The sequence below is a fragment of the Melanotaenia boesemani genome, chromosome 14 (genome assembly GCF_017639745.1).
Source record: "Melanotaenia boesemani isolate fMelBoe1 chromosome 14, fMelBoe1.pri, whole genome shotgun sequence".
Classification (NCBI taxonomy): domain Eukaryota; kingdom Metazoa; phylum Chordata; class Actinopteri; order Atheriniformes; family Melanotaeniidae; genus Melanotaenia; species Melanotaenia boesemani.
Window position 1 is genome coordinate 5,657,068 of NC_055695.1, and position 22,146 is coordinate 5,679,213.

A 22,146-nucleotide genomic window follows, 5' to 3' on the forward strand; every position below is an offset into this window, starting at 1 on the left:
TAACAAGCTTAAAAATTCAGTTTAATTCTAAATTCTACTGAAAACAGCGATGAAAGTAATCGGGTCGAATAATCAGCTTCAGCCCTTGCAGTCTGTTTATGAGTGTTCCGTAATCTGATAGGCATACAGAATCCTACAGAACCCATCTTGTGTTGTTTTCCGAACATGAACTACTACCTTCACTTAAATGCTGTAGAGTCATCTGCTTACTTTGTAACTCAGCTGAAACAACTGTTTATTTATTTCTATAACATATCTATATTTCGTTTTAATCAACGGTATTGTCTTGTATTGGTCTTGTATTTAGATTACTTTTAATCATGTTACTGGCTCTTAATTCTCATGATGTTCTTGCATATTTTGGTATGGATTTAGGGTTGTGTAATAATCATGAAAACATGGCTACCTTAGAGCTGTTTTGCATCTGTGTTGGAGGTAGCATCAGCTGTCCACAAGATGCTGTTATGTGTTTTGTTCATTGGCGATTGATAAAGAATGAATACAGGTGTATCGGGTCTGGAGACATCTGGAGTTGCTGCCTTCTGACTGGAACAGCTACAAGGAGCTGTAGAGTCTATGTTATACAGCCAAAGACAAGGACACACAAATACTACTGTGGTGGAATAGGATCTGTTGGGTCTATGGCAGTTTCTGGTTGTTTACCCCTGTTTTGGTTCTCTGTAGCGTGGCGGTCCGCTGGGCATCATGGCTGCAGTGAAAGCAATGTGTGTTAAGTGGTTTACCCTTTGCAGGTGGGTTGTCTGACTCAGGGGCGTCTCCAGGATTTTGACACATCTGGGGCTTAGCCCAGAAGAGAAAATCAGATGAGCGTGCGAAGCGCGGTCTGAAATTTTCCGATGTAGAGACATGCTCCACATACCCTACAGGTATCTGTTTATCTGGATTCAATTAATTAAGGTATTTCATTGTTACCAGTTAATACAAAATAGGCTAGCAATTTCACAAACTTCCCTCAATGGCCCAGGCACAAAAATGCCCCATTCATCAAGTTGAACATACCAACAGCAACTATTCAGCAACAGAAAACACTGAGATGTTTAATAAACCAGGCATATTGTCATGTACAGTATTTACATTGTTTTACTTTGTACATTTAATGCTCTTTACATACTCATATATTATCTATTTACATATTCTTTAACATAACACTCTTTAACATAGGTCTCTGCCTTAACTGTTCTTAACTCTATTTGTCTTTAGATTTACTTCTAACATTTGTGTTGTTCAGTATATCTGTCTTAAACTGCACTCTGCAATCAACTTTACATCTTGTCTTTCTTTTTCTTTCTTCAGTTATCAGGTACAATTAGATCTCTGCGTTAACTCTTTATCTGCACCAACTATCTTTGTTCATTTCTTGTTTGCAACTTTTTCCTTTCACTCTACACTTGCCTTTCTTCATTCTCAGTTGCTATTGGTTTCTCCTTATTTCTTTGGTCCTTTATGCATAAGTGCATTCTGAAAATCTGAAGACAAGACCCCAGGAAGAACAGCAGCTGCTTTGCAAAAGCTAATGGGGATCTTAATCAATTAAACATTAAACAGCTACAGTAAAGGAGGCAGGCTGTGCAGGATTCCTGTCTGCCAGCTACAGTAGCTGCTACCATGCATGAAAAAGAAAATAAACATAATGGTCAACGTTATAGCCCAACTCGAACTTTAACTACTTTCCTAGTCTAGAAGAAGCCCAAGCTTTTACTACTTTCAGGTACATACAAAGTCCTCAAAGTCCTCTGTATTTACAGACCGAAGCTAATATCAGATCATTTTGTCCCATGTAATATCAACTAGCTGCTAGCTAGCTAGCTAGCTGGGGTTACCCCACCCCACCCCCCCGCGAAATTACACAGGTTTACAAAGTCATTTCTATTCCCATTACCTCTTTGACTGCTTGCAACCTTTGGGGTAAAGAACTGGGATATTTTTTTCTGTGACATCGTCCTGCCTGGCTGCCTCTGTGCGCCCGGTGCTTGCCTGACGCCATGAATGATGTTACGTGCAACCTGGAAGCATGTTAACCACTTGCGTGCCAAAGCCAAAGTCGCAGCTTACAAAACAAAAAAAATGAAATAGAATAAATAAATAATGACAATAGTAATAATAAAACATGTCCAAAAACACTGTTTTATTGAAGCATTCAGTATGAGATTTGTTTGAACTTTGAAGATGTCATCAAAAAATAAATAATTATATAAATAAAAAATAAATAAATAAAATATTATATCCGGGGCTAATTAAAAAACATCCGTGGCTTTAGCCCCGAATGTTTTAGCCTAGGGACGCCACTGGTCTGACTGCTTCAGTAGATGGCGAATTGGCAGCTCAGTGTCTCTGGTTAGCTAATCTTTTCTCTTCTTCCCTGAAGGGCTGCACTTGGCTTGTAAATTGGCCTGCGATGCAGGCGGACACGCCACTGTTTTGTTTGTATTTGGTTTCAGTCGGCTTGGATCTCTACCAGTTCTCCCAGTCCAGAGCCAGTTAGCCGAGCAGCTTCTGGTTTTTATACTGACTGCTTACCCCTGCAACATCGATGCTTACAGCACAAATGTCTGACAGACTGTCAATACAGATTGAACCTGGGTTTGAACAAAGGGTGTGTTATAATTTGTTTTGCTTTGAACTTCCCTTTTAATTTTATTTATTTATTTATTTTAACATGTATTAATTCCTTTTGTTTAAAGGGTTGCAATCCACAAGTGGAATTTTAGCCCCGGCACATGGTTTGTTTGATTTTAATATGATCTATTGATTTTGACTGGTTTAATAGGTATATTTGTAAATATTGTGTTTAGAAGAAATGTATCATAGTAGAACCTAAATCCCCATTCTCTCGCCACTCTACTAAACACTACAACTATACTCCAGCTTGCAGCAGGTGTCAAACTTGACAGCGAATATCAGTGATCATGTGAATGCTGATCAGTTTCACATCTGACAGTGTGTAATAAAAGTTTTTAGACAGTTTGTCAGAAAAGGTGAAGACTCAGCTGCTGCTTTTTCAGGAAAGGCTGACAGAACAGAAAGCAGAGAAGTGCCAGAGGGAAGAGGAAGAGGAGGCTTAGAGAAGACGGGGAGAGGACAGTGACCCCTGCCCACCTCCACATCCATAACAGACATCCTCACCAGGGAACACATCTGTACTGGCCGGACCCTATGATTTCTCCATTTGCAGCCAGAGGAGCAGATCCATTTGGACCCGTTGGACATCACAGACCAGGCCTGGATTCAGTCCACATGCACCCACCTGGTAATGATGACATGTTCATGGAGTATCCAGCAGCATTTCCTATTTATGTACTTCTTGTTTGCTACTTATTTCAGCACTGATCCAGTTCAGAGTTTAAAAAATTTAAATGCTAAAGACAGAGAAAAAAAAAGAAAAACAATTGTTTTCAGATTTCTTGTTTCATATGAAAAAAAAAGACTTGAATGAATAACTTGGATAAAAAGACAAGTTAAAGATGTGATCTTGGTTTGAATATAGTGTATATCCATTTAAATATGCTTTTGATGTGAATCTGACTCCAAAAAGAGACTTTATTTTGGACAAAAAGCTAAACAAAGCTCCAGACAGGCTCACTTACTCATAGACCCACATTTTATCTTTAAAAAAAAAACATTCTCATTGTTTCAAAAACATCTTATTGTTATGATTTATTCATAAAAGAGGACATTTTTTTTCTATCTGTTGGACATGAGGAAAAATTGTTCAGAAGTGTTTCTTCTTCTAATTATCTTCTGCCAAAACAATCTAATAAAAATCTGTAATAAAAAAAATAAAAATAATAATCTATTGGTGCTGTATACTGTGCCTCACCATTCAGGATACCATAGTATGGTTAGTTTTATTTATTGTTGCCATGTGTCTGTACCGTGACGTCTTTTTGTTTTGTACTGTTTTTCTTTGTGTGGCTTTGCAACCCCCTTACACTGTCACCCATAACAAATTTCCCCCAAGTAGGCTATATCTTATCTTATCTTATCTTATCTTATCTTATCTTATCTTATCAGAAATTAACTGTGAAGCCAGTTGTGTTTATCTGTATCTGATACTGAAATGTTGTGATTGCTGTCAATCAGATATTGATCAGAGCTTGATATTGATACACTCTGATTAAGGCCATCATAACCGCTGCTATTGCCGATATCAACTAAACTGGCATTTATTTGGGAAAAAAGGATGTAACGTTAGGTGTATATTGATGTTAAAGTAGAGCTATGTAACTTTTTGATCTTACAAATGTGAGTTTGACTTGTTTTAATGGCACACTGACATTTGCTGTGTCCATTCTTGGAGCCATCATTGCCCTGCATTGTCCTGAGGCTGAGAAACCTCACTACACAACTTTTGCTTTATACTGTCAATCCACAGTTGAGTTTCTCTTCACGCATCACATCACATGCCAGCAACTCAACACATTGGCACTTATGTTTTGAATATCAGCCATGTCCGATTCATCAAATATACACAGTTTGCATTAAAAAATTAAAAATAAAAAAATAAAATTACTCTTTTAGTGTGCAAGGTCTGAAAGCTACTCAATAAGAAACATACACAAGAGTAAAGATTGGCTCTACGTGGTCACCTTCATATTGGATTGTGTGTGCATGTAACATTATTTTAGCATAAAAAGAGCACATGAAAAAAATAGCAAGTGAGGTAACTGTCATAAACACTATAAAAAAAGCTAATATATTTTCAATCTAAAGAGCAAGGTACACAATCACGTTCTAAAAAAAACTGTTATATTCTTATTAATTTTAGCTGTTGGATGTAGCCAGAGCTATAAAGTTGTTTTCAACTGCCCAACATGCCCCAAACATTCACACATAGTCTTTCTTCGAAAGCTGGCACAAATTATACAGTTGTGCATGTCTTCATTCTTCTTCTGCTATTTTTGTTCCCTTCCTGATTCTCTTCTTCTTCTCTGGTTTGTTTCTTTCTTGGTTACATGTCAGCTATTCTGCTCAGCATGGAGTTTTAAATTGTGAAAGTGTTGCTAAGCTACATTAAAAGCCAGTTGTAACTGGGTAAGTGCCTGGGCTGGGGTGAGAGCTGTGAAATATTTCACAGTATCATCAGCGTATAAATGAAATTTTGCTTTGGACACATTTTAGTGAATGTCATTATTATAAATGATAAAAAGTAGTGGCTCTAACACTGACCCCTGAGGCACTCCTTTTGTTACTTGAAGGTGTCTGGAGGTAAAACACTAAATGTGTGATTGTGTGATTCTACCAATGCCTGAACTATCAGTTATTTCTCCTGTCTATCGTCCTAAATGCTCATGTTTTGGTTGGATTTACCCACAATGCACTGTATTGTTCCCGCTATCCCCTTTATGTTGTTGCCCGCTTCTTACATTTGGTTCACTTGAAGTGGACCAAGACTTACGTTTGTAGACAGACCAGTTCCATTTTTTAATGGACATCAGGATTTATTTGCACATTTACATCTCCCCCATCATACTGGACTTTTTGAGAAAAAAGACTTTGTATCAGAAGGGCTAGTATGATTGCGACCTTAGTATCTCTGTATTTTCAAAAAAGCCTGCGTCAAGGTTCAGCATTTGGAAATAGATGTTGCAAAGCTCATTTAACGGTGCCAACTGTTCTACCTGCAGGGACATACTGAGTTTTTGTTGTGTGCCATAAAACTGGGCTGACCTGATTATTCTTCCTACACCCCGGCAGGTCTGGAGAATGTCTTCCACATGTACATTAATTCACAAGTCGTTGAGCTAGTTAATTAGTTCAGTCACTCTCTGCTCCCCTCACTCTAAAACAGTAATTTGCTCCTATGCCTGCATGCAGTTCAGGTTTCTTTTTTCTGACAGCATTAGTTAATCTTTTTTTGTTGAAGCCTTTTGCAAGTTGGAGGTCAAAAATTCTGTTGACAAAATCACCTGAGAGAAGCAATTTCTAAATTTTGTTAGAAGCAAGATTTTACCCAAGTTAATAATAGACAGGATATGTGGTAGTCAAATACAGCATCTTTGACAGGGTTGGTGTCACAGTTTACTTCATTCATAAGAAAAATATGGCTGTATTTCAAATGTGTGTGTGATCATTGCCAAATATTTCAACAAGCAAAACAATTCTTTCTCTAGCTTTGCTCTATATTCATTCCATGAGTCAGTTTAGGTTTTTTAAACTGATTAAATTACACTGTGACTTAAACAAGGAGTTGTCAAGGGTGGCTGAACAGTAGGTCTGCCTTGGCATGTTAGTGCATGTCTGTTTCCTCCCTGCTGCCAAGTTGTCAGATTCAGGACTTGAGTCACAAGAGCGCAACTGTGGTCTTGCACTTGTGTGATTGTGTGCGTATGTATTCTACCCTGATAGCAGAAGCCTGGCGGCCCACAGAAATATGTATCAGACCATCTGATGTGTTGCCACCTTTAGCAACAACGGAAGGAGAAATCATGGCCAATTTGGGGTTTATTTCCAGTCTTGGAGATGCCTGTGCCCCAGTGATTCTGACTGGTCTAGGGACAGAGTGATTCACCACACACACTCACCCAAAGAAGCTGTTAGATGATAGTTTAATCCAGAAAAATTTGCATCAAGGCTTGTTAAATGTCTAGTGTCTTTTTACTTTTATGTATTTATTGTTTTAATAAATAAAACTCTGTAGTTGAAGGGATGTTGCTTTGTATGTTTTTCACTCTCCCTTTTTCTTTATTTTAAGTATAATTACAGTGCCAGACACTAAGATTAGGAACACCGTTTCACAACAAGATCAGAAAAAATAATAAAAAGGAGGATATTTTACAAATTCTCCTTGCATTGTATTAATGTCAAACCAATTCTGGCACTTTTGTGTATCATATAAATGCATTTTAACAGTTTTAAATGTCTATTTATATCCTGAGAACAGCCCCAAATGGGTTGGTTTAAAAAATTACAGCAAAATTATAACCATTAACTTATTAATTCTTTTAAGGCATGTTGGCTGACTTGAGTGTTTTTTTTTTATTATTATTATTACATCTTGTTTTTTTTAGAAGTGCTGCAGGACAATGATTATTGCTGTTTACAGTAAACAGAATTCTATTGCATTAAGAGGCAGCTATGAAAATGTTTCTGGAGGCACGCATAATGTTAAAAAGACCTGAGGTCTGAGGTTTAAATTATCTCATCAGTCTAATGGTGCATTCATTCTGGTACTGTTTGGTCTGCTTAAAAACACTGGACTACTTCCAGGGATAGTACAGTTAGTTTGGAGCAGTGTGATGCCCCTTCACACTCTGGTGGGGACCAAAGAAGTGAACTATACTGCTTGAAAACTGGGGACCACTGCCCTGCATGTTTTAGAGGTAACCTTACTTTAACACACCTGAAATAAATGAAGGTTTGCAAATAACTTGATAAGGAAGTTCATTAATCTGACTCAATCTAAATTATGCAGCGTGGAGGTTCCGGACCTGGATTGAGAAACACTGATGTAGAGGATCTTATAACGCAACATCTTTGATAGCTCACTGCCTGACCTGCTGCTCACACTGATCAAACTTCTGTGAAAACAATATATTTTAACAGCAACGTAAAAATAAACCATTGTTTCTTTATTTGCTTGCAGTTATCAACCAGCGGAAAGGGAAGACCAAAGGAGGGAATTGGGTTTTCTATTTAGTACTGCTTTTCTTCTTTTGTTAGGGGTTGTTTTTGAAATATCACCCCTAGTGAGCAGTTGCTGTAACTTTTTCATGTTGTCCAGGTAATTTGGTCTGCTTGAGTGAAATGCAGTGTGAAAGATTACCAAACCAAAGGAAGCTGTTTTTTTTTTCTCATATATATATATATATATATATATATATATATATATTATTCCTTGCCCAGTGAAAGTGCCCTGGACTATCCTGGTATGAATGTGCCCTCATGGTCCTTACAGAGAGACCCCATTCTGGTTTCAGCTACAGAACCTTAGGGCTTTCGGGCGACCCTGCCAGGTCACACCAGTTTAACTGGAACCAAAGTAAGAGGACTTTATTCCATGGAAGTAAACACAAACAACTTTGAAATTTTGGTAATGAAAGTCAACAGTTGTCTTTTTAACTGATGTGGAAATTCCTTCTTCCCTTTCTTAACTGACTGATTACAGCACTTGCATGAACAGTGGCAGCCAGCACTGGTCTGGCATTATTTATTTATTTTTTTTATTTTGTATTTATTTTTTATTTTTTCCATTATTTTTTTATTTTTTTATTTCATTGAAACATAACGAGTGATAAAATTATTTGATGTCTGGGTACAGCTTCACTGACAGTTGCAGGAACAGTGTGGAGCTGTTTTGACTTCATTGGAAAACCTGCCGATGTGGCACATCTCTGCTCTTTTTGGGTATTGTATGAGAAGGTTCACTGGTAAAAGGTGATTAAAAAAAAGAGTGCATTTTCTTCAGTGACTGCATGCTATTTTAAGTAAAGTACATTTTAAATTGAAATTAAAATTATTGTTATTTTTGTGTGTTTTGTCATTGATTGACCTGGATTAAACACTAATGATAACATGTACGAGCTATATTTTTAAAAATTAATTCCAAGGCTTATTTCTGTAATTTACTTAATACTCACCAGTTACAATCTTCTGATCCATTTTTTTTTTTATTATTATTAACAAAACAAAAATACTAACAAAAAAGGAAACAAAACTATTATTTTAAAAATAAATAACTGTGAATTAAAAAATGGATTATCTAAAATCTCTTGTGTCTGGGGTTTAAAACTTGCATGTAGGGAATCTTGTTCCATAACTGTACTTTCCCTCTGTCCTCTGGGGCTTGCTGTGAGGACACCTGAGCTCATTACTCACCTCAAGAGTCAACCTGGGATAAAACCACCCAGGGGCTTTACACCACATAACGCCCTGATACTATTTTCATCTACTTTCTACCCAGAATGGTACATTCGTGTTCAGTTAGATTAATGTCACTCCCCTGCTATGCAGGCTCTCCTCTATTTATTGTGCAGCAGTATAATCCTCACCGAGTTCATAAACTCCAGCAGCCTATCATTTAATCTCTTAAAGAATATAAATGCACTGCAGAGCACATTATCTGTCACTGTGCCTCATTTAGCAACACAAAACAAAAAATCTGCTCATATTTTATTCTTCTTCTAAAATCATCTGTTATATGACTCTTTTGGGACCTTTAAACCAGCTTATTTTTCTCAGTACTGACTGTGACTGACTGTGGAATTTGCCAGGAACTACTTTGGTTACAACCTGTTGTCTGCAAACCAGCCAGAGGGCATATTGATGACACAAAGTTAAATAAGTTGCAAAAATCTATTGCCCTGCCAGGTGATGAGTATATTGGGCTATAATAAAGAAGAATATAAATCATTAAAGCAACCCTAAGGATTTTTAGTTACCTAGGGGCGCAAATATTATTTATATATTCTTTACTCAGTGTTAGGATGCCAAACAGTGTCACAAAGGGGCACGGCTATGGCAACAACTCTTTGTAGCTTTGCCACTACAAGTGACTCCTTTGATTTAAGAGTCAGTTAATCCAACTTCAGATTTAACTTTAAAGTCACTTTATAAACTAAATTTATAGCTCCTACTTACTCTGACAGTGTGTGCTTCTTGAAATTTGAAGCACAATCCTGCTACTTAAACTGTTTACCTCTGTCACTCATTTCAAGCATGAAGGGCTAAAGAGGCCTCCCAAGCTTTGACCAAGTATTTGAATCACAGCTAACTTGGATTAGGCTCAAATAGATTTGCCTGTCAGTAGCTGGACAGGACTATTAAAAGCACATGCATGCTGAGGATGATAAGGACAAACCAGTGACTTGCATTAGCCACGGGAGAATATTTCCCTGGATGATATTATTAGAGCTTGTCATTTACTGAAGGCTAAACATGAGCATCTGTGCTTGATGTAATGTAACTGGACAGAATGGGCTTTTGTACTGACTGAATTTCTCATTACAGTTAGATTTTTATTAAAAGAATATGAAAAAGTTAATTAGCAACACTTTATTTTAATTTTGTACTCAATTTGACTAAGAATTACAGTCATGGAAATGAACAATTTATACTTTACTTAACACTTTTTTTCAGTTCAGTAGTTGACCGATGAAGATTAGAAACATTTGCAGTGCATTAACCATGAGTGCTTACTGCAATGAACTCAACAAGAGTAAATTTCTGCAACGCTTTGGCTGATAAACTGGGCCTGTTGAACAGGATGCCAAAGCATTCCTTGCAGATTTGACTGCACTGTGCTACAAACGGACTGCATCTACTGCTCATCCTTTAGCTATTTATGTAATCAGTTTGTTCCAGGGATTTATTTTGAATAAGAGAAAGTGGCTTCACTCTGAGAGAAAAGCATTTCTTTGCAGTGGGATTTACTGTGTTGTCTTATGAACATAAGTATAAACTGACCTTACAATGCTAAAACTGTGATGCAATTGCTCTCTTATTGGAAGTTCTGCATATGGTGACCTTAATGCGGCACACGAGGACAGACCAAACATCGAACTTTTATAATTACTTCAAAGAGAATTTTGTACTAGTCTTTTAGTGAAACAGTTCAGTTTCTTTGTTTTGCATTAACACTAATTTAATAACTTGCCAAAGGTGAGATTTAGCTGTTTTTAGTTTTAGTTTTAGTATTACATATATCCAAATCATTTCAATAACTCAACAGGGAAATCTCTGCAGAGTGAATGTTCTGGTTACTCTGAGGATTCTCCAGACGTAGGTGTAAACAGTTTTCATGTAATCTTCTTACTGCCAGAGATTAAAATGAAAACAGCTCTGATTTGTTCACATTTTCAAAATGGTATTACCTTGATTGTTGTGCACTTGCATGGAGGCAATATTTGGAGATAACGCTTAGATTCACTAGAGGTTGAGGTTTGAGAACTATGATGCATTAGCGAATACCTTTTATGGATATTAAATTCTGCAAGGATTATAAATGTTCTTATAATGAATGTTTTATGTTAGCCGGGGGAATCGGAGGGAGGCGTTTGTGTGTGTGTGTGTGGGGGGGGGATACATGTCGTGCAGCAAATATCCTTTATAACATTAACCCAGACTGCTGTAGACGGGGACACTCCTGGATTAAAATGAATATTTTTATGTGCATTAGCTGATTGCTTTCATACACACTGAACATGCCAGTACGTACTCACTGACACAAGCATCTTTAAAATCTAAATAAGTAACTTTTTTTTTAGTAAAAATAATTTAGAATGTTGTCATTTGCTGTAAGGGAAAAAAATGAGGCTTCCCTATAAACAATCTGCCTCTCTACATCAACAATGTCCTTGTCAAGTTTTTCTCATTTTAAAAAAAGAGTTAAGTGCGTATAATACGTATATATACGTATTATACCTTCTTGCAAACAGTTGGTCTCATAGATGTAGTGTAACTGTGTAACTGTGTAACTAACTGGAAGCTATAGTCACTGATCAATGTTACATTCTTCCTAATGCAAGACATGACTGTGTAAGCACCGTGCTGTAATGTGGATCTATAAAAACAATAAATTATCTTAGTCACAGCTTTTTTTTATTATCTCTGCCATAAAACTTAACCTTCATAATAGTAATGATTACTTAATGTTTAAAAAAAAACATATTTGACTGCCAGTGTGTATTCTGTTAAACTGAGAATCCTCCTCTATTACTGTTAAATTAAACTGTCATAACAGTACAAAGCAGCTATAAGAGGCAGAGAACTGTATATTTGGATGAACTCAGAAGCTGACATACTAAATAAATGTTGACAAATCTGAGCCCAGATAGAAACCGTGGCTGTAATAGGCATGATAGATCGTTAATACTGGAATTTCATGACAATGGAATAAAAAGTCAGTTACAGTTGATTTTGGAATCTAGAAGCATAGTGGTAAAGTCAACTGGTAAAAGAAATTTTATCTGGGACAAGGAATATGAATGGATTATTTTGCTACAATGGTCAGTCAGAAGTCAGTCACATTAGCACAAACACTGAAAGTAGGCAGCAACAGCTTGCTAAGTCTTGGGTCAAAGCAGCACTAATGCCTAGACCAGCACCTCTAACTCAGAGTAATTAGAGCTTCATAAGATATAGTTTGTTTAGTGGAGCGCTTTAGACATGCTTGTTTAAGGATTTGGTTAACAGAGACTGAGCCTGGGTAGATATTTCCCCTCCTTGCACTGTTTGCGCTAACCTAGCTTATTAGCTGCTAGCAGTAGTCTCTTGTTTGCCCTGAAAAATCAGCAGTTTTAATCTTCACAACAGTTGTCAGTAACGTGAAATGAAAGAATACACTTCTTTTTAAACTTTAACTTTTGGGGGGCTAAAACAAAACTATCTATCTATCTATCTATCTATCTATCTATCTATATATATATATATATATATATATATATTTAAAAATTGGTCCAATATTAACTTTTTTAAAGATCATAAGTTGAGCTCCTTTGTCATTATATATAAAGAAAGCTTTTCCTTGTCAAACAGGAACTAAAGAAACACAACCTCCTCTAAAGCATTAAAGAAAACAAATGGAAAAAAAAGTAAAAAGCTTGTCCACTACAACAAATCTACTTTTTTTTTTTTTTTTTTTTTTTTTTATGGTGCCAGGATACCATTTTATCCTATTACATACCACCACCACATTCCCAAAGAGCCTGTGCTTCTTTCACATTCCTGTAAGATAACATCACCTTTCTTAAAAGATGGACTACTCTGGGCAAACAGTACATGGTAGCACAATACCAAAGAAGCAAGAGGGGAGAAACATGTGGGGGTAGTTGTAATTCAGGTAAATTGACCCTTTAAGTGTAATGGTCAATGACAGGTTAGTATAAGGCAATGAGGAATAACGGGGCTATCAGAGAGCCATGCAGGTATCAAGGAAGGATTTGAAAATACCTCATCCTGAGGTGGTACTTGTGTGGGCTTCAAAGTCTTACTCCATCTTTGACAGCCCTAGTGAGTGACATTTACTGGATTGAAAAGCCTTCAGAGCTACCGGCATCAAAGGAGGGAAGGTGGGAGGGTGTGAACTCAATAGTTCTCAGGAAATGGTATTGAAAGCATGTTTTTAGTTATCTCTTGGGAAGAAATTTAGACATGCAGTATACACACACCCCTAAAATCAGATGGATTGATTGCTTGTATGTCTGTCATGCAATAGTTTTATTTGCAACATTTGCCACAAAGGTGTGAAATCAGCAATCTTCTGTCTAATTTGCAGTCTGCTTTCATTATAAGCCATCAATTATAATCAGCCCTGTGAAGCATGAAGAATAACTACAGCTCAGTGTCCACAGCAGAATTACATAACTCTGTCATCCAGTAGATTAATATGGATCTTTTACCTTGAGCCTGGTGTGTGAGGGATGAGCTGGACTCTTCTTCCCCTTCTTTTTTATCAATGTCTATCCCCAACGTGCGTTTTGGCAGAAAGCAGCCTCTGTCTAGCCAATGCTGTGTATTTGTATGAAATTGTACAGCTCAGGACTGAAGATATCTCGTGTTTCTGATGCCAGTGAGTGGGAGCTACATGCAGCACTCTCATTGGTGTGAAATTGTAGGGGGGGAGAGCAGCCGAGATGGATAGCGGCAGAGGGGGTGGAATCAGAGAGAGACAGAGGGGGAAGAGAGCTTTGTTTGCACAGGGAAATCTCCAAGGACAACCCTGAACACATCTGTGAGGTGGAGAAGTGCTGTTCAGTGATGCTGTATTTGAGGAGATGGGAACATAAATTTGTCTGGCAAAAAGAAAAAAAAAAAACAGTGTATGTAGAGGTCTGTCCTGAGATTGATGAAAGCAATGATGTGGGAAACATGCTACCTACAATTTATAACTGGCGCTCTAAAATATTTTAAGACATCTTTGGAAAAAAAAAACAAAAAACGATTCATGTTATTCACAATTTTGAAAATGTACAAAATAAAAACAAGAAAACAATTTGTTATTTTGGATTGTATAACTAGTGATAAACTAATAATTAGCACGATACAAGTCAGTGCAATATTCATAAGCACTTCAGTGCAGAGATGACACTTTCAAAGATGATTCTAGGAGCGGACTTCGAAGAAAGTGCAGTAAAAACATGTTTCCTCTCTTTCTGTAGACAAAATTTGGGACTCAGACTTACCTTGTTGATGCATTGTTGGTAAGAGTCTAAAATGCTTTAAAAGTTGTCCACAGTGTGTTTAAATTTTGGTTGTCTTCTTTGTAGTTAGACAGCTCCATGCACAAGTTTGAATTTTTCTCTCTCATACAGAAAAATGCTTAGAAAACTGAACATAAAACCAATGTGAAGGACTGTGACTTTAGGTGTTCTTTGTTTTACTACAAATTGCATCTCTACAAAAGATGCTGCGTAACAGCCAACGACTGCATATGCATGCAAAATTGGTGCAGGAGCATGATTTGGTCGTCAAGCAACCAAATTATCTCACAGCATTGTTCATCTGTTATGTGTGGGGCAATATTGGACATGCACGAAGACAAGAATTGCATTGGCATCTTTATTTGTTAGCACCTCAAATTGTATGGAAAATGGCACATGACAAGCATGGGAGCATATTGTATGTAGAAGGTAGAGAGAGGGAACGTTTATCTTATTGCAATCTGCAGAGGAAGATGTGATCTGCAAGGAGCTGTGAGTGCAGAGGAGGTGTACTGGCAGGGAGCAGATCATTTCTGCCAGCAAATAGATAACCAAGTGTTACATAAAATCACACACACACAAAATCGGACATAAGCACTGCCTACACACAAGTCTTTATTTCCTTCTGCTTTTGCTATACTCAGTTTCTATCCACATACATTCACAGAGTTAAATACTGGAGAGGTACAAGTCAAATCATTTAGCAGCAATTTACATTTATTCTAATGAATTCAATGAGGAGGAAAATTTGCTGTTGGAGGATTCACGTGCACTTTGTGTAAAACATACTTAAAATGGTTAATTTTCCACATACTGGCGTTGATTAAAGATTATTACATCATAAGCAGCGTTCTAAGAGTTATATTAGAACGTCAGATGGGCTCAGATCACGTTTCCCCAAGAAATTTGATTGGTTATAATATTGGAGGGAATTTTGACATTTTCAAAGCGGTCCGTGACAAACAAGGCATGAAGGATGAAGAGTTAGAAGAGTTTGCTCAAATTGACAGAAATTTTGCTGTTGACTCTACTGTACAAAAGAGATAGACAACCCTGGGTTCAAACAAGGAAATGTGGTGAATTTCGTCATTTGATGACGGACCTCAAGGCTGATCCAGATAAATCCAGGATCTACATTGGGGCAAATTCACCCTGGCGTCACGCAGCTGCCTTTCAATTTACATCTCTATACTTTTTGCATGAAGTATTGTGAAGTATGGGAAAGTCAGACAACTAAAATGATCTGTTCCTCCATGTTGAAAGTGTTGCAGACTGTGCTGTTTAGCCTGCTCTTAACTCATTCAGTCATTTCAGTCAATGAAATCCACGGTGGTTGGTTGTAGTGCCATGTGACAGCGACAAAAATTTAACATTTTTCTCTTTTCTTATGTCACATGAAAAGCCCCCATGTGCATGTGAACAAGCACATTTCACATGCAAGAATGTCGCCTGTTGCTTGGCTGGAGAAGGGCGACGATTTCCGGCTCATTGCGCAAGTTCCATAGGAAATGAATGAGAAGGAGCAACGTCGCCTCCTGTGTGTCCAGCCCATAATAGGTAATGTTTAGAAAACAGTTGTGCTTCAGTTATGTTGCATTATTGACCTGAAAACATTATCCAAATCACACACATCCGTTATGATTATGTGTTTAAAGATGATAATGGTCCAGTATAACATCTGTGGAGCAGAAAACCCAAATACAATAAAAGCTTTGTCAACCAAAGGCTTTGACTATAAACCTTGAAAAAAGAGGAAGAAATTATGCTCAAATATGAACTCTTGAAATGACATGTCCTTTTGTCTGCATGGCACTCAGTAATTAATTACAAACATTATATGAACCGTTTTTTCACAGCGCTTTTGTAAGCAGTTCACAAAGGGAGCGTGATGAAAAATATCCGCCCACAAAGCTGACCAAGGATGTGTGACCTTCATGAAGCTGCACAGCTGCTTGTGTCATAGCTTCCTGTGTCTTTGTCCCTCCCCGTCTCTCTTTATGACTAATCGGAAATGTTCTCCTGGAAGTTGTAACTGTCACATTTCTTCATTTCATCATTGTGCAGTAATTTGTATTTAAAATGACGTGACACTACGCAGTCAGTTTGGTATTTTACACATTTTCATTATGAGATTTTAAATATTGACCAAACAGAAAGAAGAAAAGTCTTTGTTATATTTTCTTTCTCCCTCAAACACAGACATGACAAAGTAGGATGAATGATGCTTTAATATTTTGGTGTAAACTGGTGTAAGTATTTAATGTGTCCACTCACACTGATTTCTGCAAACTCACTGCATGGTTCTAGTGGCTTTAAGCAGTTGTATGGCTGATATTCACATTTAGTGGAACACAAAGATTTGTGTGCATGATCATTTAGTGTTAGCCAAAATGCCTGGGCTGAATCTTTTCTCCCAGTCCGCCTCTGACCCCAACCACAGTCTGGAGGCAAAAGCAGGAAAGCTTAACAGCTGTTTCTGCCATTGTTTATAGCTATAGTGGAGGAAACAGACCACAGCAGCACCGCAGTTTTTCAAGTCATCTGTAAATTTTAATACACATTGTGGTGATCTAGATTCATTCTGCATAGTCTACCCATACGATAAAAACTCACTAAAAGACACAATAAGACAAGTTCAGTGACGCCAAACATATTTTAGGTCAGGTCATACACTGCAATTTGCTCTCAAGTAGGCCAGACCAATAAAAGCATAATAATCATGAATGAAAACTCCAAAAATATTTCTTGTAGTTTTAGTGGAAAGAAATACAAGCTTATCAAGATTTTTACATGTAACCTTTAGTGGCTGTTGAAGTTTTATTTAAAAAAAAAAAAATGCAATTAATGTCTTCTTTCATTTTCACATTTGCCTAATTAATCCTATGGGTCACATTAAACTCTCTTGCAGTTTTTTTTGTTTTTTTTTTTACCCTTGGGTCACCACTGGACTGGAATGGAGAGTCAATTAATTATGACAAATGCTTTTGTGGGGTAGTCATTAGCTCACCTAGGCAGCTGTCTTACACAGAAGCAGGTCTTTCACTCATATGGCCCGGGTTTGAATCCAGGTCCCTTTGCTGCATGTCACCCTTCTGTCACTTTCTTAACCCTTTTCCTGTCCAAAGGCCACCAGAGGCAACAAAATTGTTAACATGCAACACTATTTTATTTAAAAGTATTTTAGTGGACAACTCAATCAAATAATAGACAAAGACATTATTATTGCACACTTAAGCATTAGTAATGTCTGGTCAAATGCACTTAATTTCTAAACAGTAGAAAGGGAAATAGAAAATATCCCTGGCCCAAAATGAACAGACCTAAAGTTAAAGCGACATTTTAAGTACTTTAACCAGCAGCTCCAGCTGTTCTGTAATTAAAACTCTACAACAGTTTACTGTACTTTTAACTTCTTAAATGTTTTGGTCCACACTCATTAGCAGGCATTAATAACTGACGGTAAGCCAGAGCAGGATCAGCCAGCAGCAGCTTTGCATGTTTCATTTTCAGTCTGGTCATGAAGCAGAGGTGAACATCTCCTGCTCGGACTGCAGCTGTGAGCGCAGGGCAGAAGAGCTGCTCATTAAGAAGTAAATGTGCTTTCACATCAGTTTCCAAAAATCTCCAATAACACCAGAAAAAGTCTATCGATTTGACACTAGTCACTTCTTTGTCGGGTTTGAAAACTCGCTAAATATAGCGCCAAAGTAGCTAAATTGGCAACAGTGATTTAACCGAGCTCTGACATGTCTCCATTTAATCAGTGTACTGGAAACAGTTGTTTGGAATGCAAACTGTAATTAAATGCATGATTTTTTAAAATATTTCATTTTTTGTAATTAATGTGTTAAATGTCCACCCTAATAATAGCGTGACTAATCAATTTGCCCAATTAATTGACTTAAAAAATCACTAAAGATGTCCATACACGGTATCCTTGTATTAACTGGTCGAAACTGCAAATTTTGGTATCAATCCAATACAAAGTAAATCCAGGGCAAATATTACCGATACCAAAATTGATAGCGATACTTTTTTCTTGAAATTTTGCAATCATTTTATGACTTTGCCTTTAATTATCTGTCATTATTATTATCATAATCAAACACAGTATAAAGGTTTTTGTCAAATAAAACATTTTTTAAAATAACCGAATGGCAAAACCAAAAAAAATTAATTTAAGCTTGTTTTGTTAGTAAACATTTTAAAATAACATCAACAACCTAACAAAATAATAAAATAACTTTGTTATTCCCTTTTATGACACAGTTGCTTGGGAAAATTAAGTCAACAGTGAAAATTGTCTAAACGAAAGCAAAACCTACTCCTTGTTCGTTCTCATTCACATTCTTTGGCTTTTTCCCCTCAAAGCATTTTCTAAGAAAAATACTGATCTCATCACGGTGGTATTGATCAATACTACCCTTAGTATCGATACTATCGATATTTGGATAAATCTGTCCAGCCTTAACATTTAGAAGAGTTTATTTTTTCTACTGTCATATCAATTTGTTTTGAGTTAGAAGGTGACAAAGCATTTACAAAAACATATATGGTTTTCAGCTGCTGTCAAAAACGTTTGCTAAGAACATTCTATGATCTTGATTTTGCAAACAAGGACTCTCATATATGACTGGTCAGGTCACTTCAACTCAATATTGTAAGCTGATGAGTATAACTAAGAGTCATCCTTTAACATGTTCTGAGCCCAACAGTTTTCTTTTTATATAGCCTATCAGGCTCTTTTGATGTCTGGCCAAAAAAAAAAACAAAAAAAAAACAGGCGGCTTCAGGAATAAACTCATATAAAACTCATAAAAAACCCATATAACAACAGGAACAGCCTCCGTAGTGACTCGCAGTTCTTTAAAGGGAAATGTCACACCTGTCTGATATTATTTACTTACTAAATTTATTTCAGTTGTCCCTTTCTCTGTGTTAAAAAACAAGGGGTAGATCTGTGGGTTAAATTAATCTATAAACTTGTTTTTCAGTGTTTTTTCAATTAAACTAACATTTCCAGAATTTTGGATGAAGCACTGGAGCAGATTGAAGTTTTATTTTTTCTTTGACAATGAAGTGCCAAAGAAAGTTGGCTGCATAATACTTTGTGTGGGTTGCACAGCAGAAAATTCTAGTATGCGAACTGTTTTAATCAGAAAAAAAAGAAAAAGGTGGCAGATGGCAAAAGCACCAACAAAAAAAGTAGAACCATCCATGCCTTAAACAGTCAAACAAATTCTGTCAAAAATCTTAACGACCTAAATATTTGAGTTATTGTTCAAATAAGAAATACATTTATTCCCACAGAAAATAACTAAGTCCAAAAAAAAGAGAAGAAAAGCTGACATACTTACAGTACATTGCAAATAGATTTAATTCACTGAAATAACCTGTTGTCATGCTCTGGCAGTGGTGTGTGGGCATGTCTACTTTTGGAGGTGGAGCTTCTGGTTCCTGGAAGGACTATTTTCAGATCGGCTCTTTACCTAACCAATTTATTTTTACACAGTGTTTTATAAAGGACCAAATTTGAAAATCAGAGTGATAGATAGACTGAGGATTACTTGGTTATTTATTTAATGGGTTCAGGTATTTGGCTGAACTGTGCAGGGTTTAAATGTGGGATAATAAGCTGGATGAAAGGAAGCTAGGACAGGCTTGACAGGCAGGTAGGAAAATTAATTGCAGTGACTAAAGTAGGACATAGACTCTGGAAACAAAAAGAACTGCAGGAGAAGAGGCAGAAAACACTTGATGTCAACAAAATACAGAAAAAATGATAAAAACTTTAAAAAGCTTACACATGGTAACTGGAAGCAGAGCCTGCAATCAGAGGTCAGAATATACTCATGATATTGCAAATAACATTCTATCATAAGGGGCCTCTGCAGGAAATTAATCCTACGCCCTTGCGAACACTGAGCCACCAACATCCACTGAAGTTTCCAAATATGTCATTAACCATGGCTGAAAATAAAGTTGGATCCCTTGAGGTGTTCCATTATTTTCAACATGTTTACTTAATACAGATCCTCTTTCAAGAAGGTCCATGACCCAGTTAAAAAGTTGCACTTTATTTCCTATAAAGTGATGTTTAATCATTAATCCTTTTCTCCAGAACATGTAACGTATCAAAAACACTGCAGCAACACACTCTTGAATTTCTTCAGCTCATTTAATCTCATCCTCTAAACACAATACAACAATTATGCCTCTTCCTCTCCTAAACCCACTTTGATGTCAACAAACTGTAAATAATACGTAAGCCTTTCATTTGTCACACAACCAGCTGACATGAGATATTAAAACAATGGGCCTAAATTTTACCAGTCTGCTGGTAAAACCTCTTTCCAGGTTTGGAATATGAAGCACTTTAAGTTATCTTGTACATGAAATGTGCTACACAAATAAACGTGCCTTGCCTTAAATGAAGTCAATTTCTTTTGTCCCTCTATGCTCAAAGGTGCAACAAAGGTGTAGCAAAATCAAAGATCAATGACAAAAAAAATGTATATCATCAATTGCATTGGTATCTTATCCCCCCACTAAAATAACTCTAGTTTATTTCCCTCAGAATGAGCTATTTATATCCACTTGCTGTGGGTCCACATACATGGCAGCCGCCATATTTGTGCCACCTTTTTTACTACAGTGTCTCTAAATGGACAAACAACTTTTATGTATGAAGTGAGAAAACTCTGAGGTTCTGCAGCTCAGTCTGATACGTGTTATAACACTGTTTGAGATAAGTAATGTCTTAAAAGGCAGATAGAAGAACACATAACACATGTAGAGCAATGTTGACGTATCTGTGGTCATCGCCTCACCTGAGGCCACTGGATCCACTTGCAGAGCATAACATGTTTATCTGAGTCTGGAAGAATTTTGGCCACTGATGGCAACCATCCATTAGCACCTGTACTTGCCATTTGAAGTCATTTCTATGCCCATCTTTACCTCCAGGTGTCAGTAATTCTTACACACAGTAGAGAATGTCACATAGTTCATGCTTTTCCTGATAAAGTTTTCCTGGTGCCAGTGTCTTGAAATTAAATGGTACATTCCCCCCTTTTCTCCTCAGTCCTCCTTGCTAATGCAGCACACCCATCACAGCCACCTCCTCACTTACCCAACTAAAGTTAAATCTGACATGGGTTTTGCCAGGATGTTTTAATGCTTATATCTGGCTGTTCTCTTCTACTGGCTTTATAATGCCTCTCAGCTCCATCATGCTCAAATGATGCACTGCTATGTGACAACAGTCTTTATCTGTTTGGTTTCAGACTTGATTGTAGCTGTTGCTGCTACAATATGTTACCGTTTTGTTCTTTTCTTCCCACACTTTTTTGTGATTTTTCTTTTCTTTCCCACGTCATCCAGCCTTAAAAGGTTTTTTGTCCTCTAAGGAAGAAGCTTTCATATTTCATCCTCAGGTTTCACTTCCCTCATTCATAGTCTCCATCACATTTTGTCATTTGTACCATCAAATTCCCCATCAGTTTCAAATACTCTTTTTATTATTCCCTCTTCTTCTGACCACTAGGTATATTGGACTTCCCATGACTAACCATTTACCTTTTCCATCGGTGCCTCAGTACTTCATCCAATTAACAAATTACCATTCCCTAAAATTGTTCCAAATTTTACTTCTCCAACTTGCCTTTTGATAATTCCCATTCATTTTTAATAGATCAGCTCTTTTTTTATCACTCATCCGGTCCTTCAAATTTTACTCCCTCACTCTGTTTCACCTGAGAAAACCTCCTTTTTCTTTATTTTACGAACCTATTCAGCTCTGCTCACCCCCTCTTACCACTCACTCTATTCCCCTTCTTCTCTCAATGAATTACATGCTATTCTGAGGCCATGATTATATCGAGGGGTCCAGCTCGGGGTGGGACGGTGTAGTGTGGTCAGGTCTCAAATTACACAGGGGCTTTTGGGGAAGTTTTGTTTTTTAGGCATGCACCTCAGCTTTGTAAATTAC

General features: G+C 37.0%; 1 protein-coding gene and 1 pseudogene across 2 annotated transcripts in view; one reads left to right on the top strand and one right to left on the bottom strand.

Moving 5' to 3' along the window:
- Positions 1–13,502, bottom strand: part of rgs8 (regulator of G protein signaling 8) — a 30,106-nt gene extending 16,604 nt beyond the window's left edge. For both annotated transcript variants that reach the window (XM_042007289.1, XM_042007287.1), the window contains exon 1: positions 13,356–13,502. The gene's annotated coding sequence lies outside the window, so the exon portion shown is untranslated. The remainder of the gene's footprint in view (positions 1–13,355) is intronic.
- Positions 399–22,146, top strand: part of LOC121653015 — a 104,045-nt pseudogene continuing 82,297 nt past the window's right edge.